We start from the raw sequence: 5062 nt of genomic DNA on the forward strand, positions 1-5062 counted from the left end.
GGGAGGAGTCGATCACGGCCACGGTGGAGGCTGGGATCAAGGAAGAGCTGGGATGCTGCTTGGATCACGGCTGGAGTCACAGTTGGGCTGAGAGCTAGAATGGAGCTAGGGTTGAAGAAGCTGCTGGAAGGAACCGATCACGCTTGCAGTCGCGGATGAGGCATTGGGAGATCGCTGAGTCGTTGCGGCTTGCTGATTTGGGAAGGAGCTGGGATGCGGAAGAATGGCTCTCTTCTTTGGCCCACGGACGGATGCGGGATCCGTGATGAACACAGACAGGCGGAAGAAATGGATCACGGGCTTGAGTGAAAAGATGGATGGCTGCAATGGTAGACATCATGCGGCTTGATAGGGAGCGTTGGGAATGTTGATCACGGAAGAGGGCGCGGGAGCTGATCTAGGCTACTTGCACAAATAAAACATTAATTAGTTAATTTTATTATTAATGATTAGCTAAAATACTAATTAAGATGGTATGACGATTGCACTTTTGTGCTCTCATCACTGAGCCGAGTCAGACAAAGAAGATAAAGGCTGATCAAAGTAAAGTAGAATGATTCTACTGTAAGAAGCAAGGACATTGAAAAAGGAATTGCCCTCAGTACATTGCCTCCCTTGACCCAAACAGGCAAAAGAGAAAGATGCAATCAATTGCTGATCAAGGTACTTATATGATAACACCTTGTAATTTCTCAATATGTGATAATTCGACCTGGGTATTAGATACTGGAAGCCCATTTAATATTTGCAATTCGTTGCAGAGACTTCAGGTCAATAAGAGATTTGGAGAAAGCGAAAGATTCCTGAACGTTGGAGATGGAAGATCAGTTCCAGTTCTAGCTTTAAAAAGCCTGAAACTTGTATTCAATTCTCAAGAAATTATCTTAAATGATTGTCATTTTTGTCCTTCTTTCCTATTGAACATAATTTCTGTTGTCTCAGCCGGGGTCGACCTGCGAATCTATGGGGTCGACTCGGGTCAATATTGGAGTCGACTCGAGCTCGGAAAGATCGACTCGTTCTGAAAATTCTGAAAGTTGCGGACGGGCTGAATTCAAGGGATTCAATCTGGACTTATTTTTTCAATGAAAACTGAAGGGATTTGGATCGTGGAACATGTGGGAGAATGGCTAGATGATTATCAATGGGATTTCAAATTAAATTTGAATGAAATCGAATCAACACCATCCATTTCAAATAATCTCACCCGCATGAACCATCTAGAGTTTGAATTTTGAATTCAAACAAGATAGGATCTATCCTGTTACAACCATCCCCTTCATGCGCCAACAAGATACTAGATTTTCATTTGAATTTCAAATTCAAATGATCAGATGGCGTGCCTTTAAAAAGGGATTAATTCCTTGTGTTGAAAACATGAAAAATTCAGATTTTCATTTGGCCGACTTCATCCTCTCCTTTAAGTCCATCTCGCCATAGCTATTAGGGATCCCTGAAAAAAGCTTTTAGATCAGATCTAAGTCCTTTTTAATCCCTATAAACCTTTCCTCCAAGTTCTTCCAAGAAGGTGAATCAAAAGTTGATAGCATCGGGAAGATCAAAGTTCAGCAAAGGACGATCCTGCGTAAGCTAGCACTTTCGTGGGATTGGATCACTCTAGGAGCTTCGCATGGTTTACTCGTAAAGGCCAGATGAGTGTGTGGCTACGAAGCTCCGGATCCATTACCTTCAGATTTTATAAAGGTATAAATCTAGATCCAAAGTTGTATCACTTATAGATTCCAATCCCCGAGGGTTAAACCTCTTTTGGGGCTCTTCATAGAGTAATCTTCAAAGCCTATTCAATGGGCATTCGAAGATTAGTTAGGTGTTAGATTAATTGAGTTTAGAACTTAATTAATAATTTCATTTCAGATTTGAAATTAATTGTGCAATGATTTTAGCATAATCATTTAAACGATCCCGGCATATTGATCATGAATACTTGTACTACTTTGAAATTTGATTTCTTATGCATGCTAGAATTAAAATGTTTGATTCAATTTTTCTGCTGCAAATTTCAAATTTAAAAGAACTTTGTGTGGCTTGATCCTCCTTGTGAAGGAGTATGTAGGCAATCCGAACAGGTATAGCCATTGATTTTAAAAAAAGTTTTAAATTTCAGCATGCTATCACTACTAGCATCATAGGATCACTTTCAGTGGTATCAAAGCCAGGTTGTTTGTTTAATCTTTTATGTTTTAATCATTGTAATTAAATCTGAAATCATGAACATGTTTAGATTAGATCTAAAGTATTTTTATGATTGATTTAATTGCTGATTATGCATGATTAACTAGATCTGAAATTTGAATGCATGTGATGCAATGTTTATGTTAACATATGTAACATGAATAAATCTGAAAACATAAAATTGTTTAGATTAGATCTAAATAATAAATATGATTCATTTAATCACTGATTTTAAAAGAATTATCAGATCTGAAAACAAATGCAAAAGTTGTATGATGTTTGAATTAATTCATGACAGCTTATATATATGATGTATGAACATGAATCGTAATGATTTAAACATAAAATAAAAGGTGAATTACACATGATTAATTATCAAACTCAGATCTGAAAAATATTTTAAGAACTGAAAGTTTATAATTAAGGTGTAATTAAAAGGATTATGCAAAGATCTAAACTTTCTTAAGCTTACACTTAATTAAGAATTAAGTGATATGAAAACCTAGATCTAAAATTGTAACTCAATTAAATGACAATTGCATAAGCCTTTGGGGGTTTGGGTTAGCTTGAATCAAGTTCTTAAGATTGGGTTAGACCTAAGGTTAAAATCATTCATGGACTAATAGAATTAATTGATCAAATTTAATTAAGTAGTAACTAGATTAGGTCAAGAAAATTCTAGTTCAATTTACAATAGTTGTAGATTGATCAAGTCCATATCTTTAATTAGACCAAGATGGAACTTGATTGAGGCTCAGAGGTTGAGCCCGAGTCATTTGAGTAATCAAATCGAAATTGATTAACCAGTCAGTGTCTAAGGTAAGTTTGGCAGCTTGACCGGTGGTTTTTAATTGGAAGCTACTTGCACTGATTCGTCTTTGTCGAGTTAATGGCATATTTTTTTCACCCATCTCACTTACCTGGCTGACATGGTCAATCACATTTTGATTGGATCACTTAATGATTCAAGTTGACCCATGCCTTTAAGAAAAATCAGTATGACTGATTTAGGTGCCTCCTTAACCGGATTAAATCTAGTTCTTGACTTGATGAAGTCAGTGAAAGGATCTAGATTAACCGGTTCTTCTCATCTATTCTCAATTAAATCAAATCTTCTAAAATTATTAGGTTCTTAAAATGAAATAGTTATGGAGATAACTAGGTCATAGCCTTCCATTAAGTTGGGTGATAATGGGTCGAATGGCTAGATAATCATTGGAGGCGCCACATGCCTGGTGATTATTTGATCATTGAAATTGTTATTCAATATATGATGAGTCGAGTGTACCTTCAATAGGTAATCAGATGGGCCGAGCCACACTCGGGCTTGGTCATCTATTAGTAGATTACACGGAACCCTATCATGTTAATGGTTGGACCTAACCAAAAATTTCGGTAGAGGCGCCACACGCCTGCCGGGAAGGCTGGGGCAAAAATCATCACTGGAAGTTGTTTGGTGAAATAATTGGTTCAGAACCTACCAGTAGGTGCATATGGGTTGGCCGAGCCACACTCGGGCCCATATGCGATCTATTGGGTTCTAGTGCTCACAAAGAGTTAAGTGTAATTCTTCAAATTTGAAGTAGAGGCTATAAATTTGTATAAAATAGTGAAAGAATCTTTAGATTAAAGTCCAAGTTTTTAGGATTTTGTCAATTCATATACTGATAGCCGATTTTTTTTTTATGCAGAAATGGCCACTAGTTTGTCACTTTGTTCATTGTTGGATAATGACAAGTTGACTGGAAACAATTTCAATAACTAGCTTAGAAAACTTAAGATAGTACTAGAGCATGAACGGATCCTTTATGTGATAACAGATCCGGCACCTGAGCAGCCCGCAGCTAATGCACGGGGTACAGTCAGAGACACTTATCAGAAGTGTCTCAGTGACCGTGTCACTGTCCGCTGCATTATGCTTACTGCAATGAACGACGAGTTCAGTCGTAGGTTTGAGAATGCACAGCCTGAAGAGATCATTCAAGTGTTGAATGAATTTTTTGGCACTCCCGACGACGTTGAAAGGCACAAGACTAGTTGTGCTATTTTCAGCGCACGGATGAAGGATGGGGCATCGGTGATCGATCATGCATTGTACATGATTGAGTTGATCGAGTGTCGAGCACTCTCGGTTTTTTCCTTCATGATCAATTGGAAAAATATACTATACTGAACTCTCTTCCTGATTCGTACCGTCCATTTCTCACCAACTTTCGTATGACGAAATCGGTAGTAAATTATCACCAATTGTTGGGTTTACTACAAATTTTTGAGAAGGATTACCAACTCCTAAAAAGGTCGGTGAATTTAGTGGGAGGTTCATTCAGGGGTCGTAGTACCTTTAAGAAAGGAAAGAAAAAAAATAAGAATCAAAAGAAAAAAGTGCAATATGCTAAGCCAAGTCAGACCAAGAAGATGAAGGCAGATCAAAGTAAGGCTGAGTGCTTCTTCTGCAAGAAGTAGGGATATTGGAAGAGAAATTGTCCTCAGTACATTGCCTCCCTTGACCCAAACAGGCAAAAGAGAAAGATGCAATCAGTTGCTGATCAAGGTACTTATATGATAACACCTTGTAATTTCTCAATGTATGATAATTCAACTTGGATATTAGATACCGGTAGTCCTTTTAACATTTGCAATTCGTTGCAGGGACTGCAAGTTAGTGAGAGATTTGGAGAAAGCGAAAGATTTCTGAATATTGGAGATGGAAGATCAGTTCCAGTTCTAGCTTTAGGAAGTCTGAAACTTGTATTCAATTCTCAAAAAATTATCTTAGATGATTGTCATTTTTGTCCTTCTTTCCTATTGAATATAATTTCTGTAGGCCTTTTGGCCATAAAAGGTTATGAGATTTCAATAAAAGAAAATT

The sequence above is a fragment of the Phoenix dactylifera genome, chromosome 13 (genome assembly GCF_051530095.1).
Source record: "Phoenix dactylifera cultivar Ajwa chromosome 13, Ajwa_hap1_PhDact_Kaust_v1.1, whole genome shotgun sequence".
Taxonomy (NCBI): Eukaryota; Viridiplantae; Streptophyta; class Magnoliopsida; order Arecales; family Arecaceae; genus Phoenix; species Phoenix dactylifera.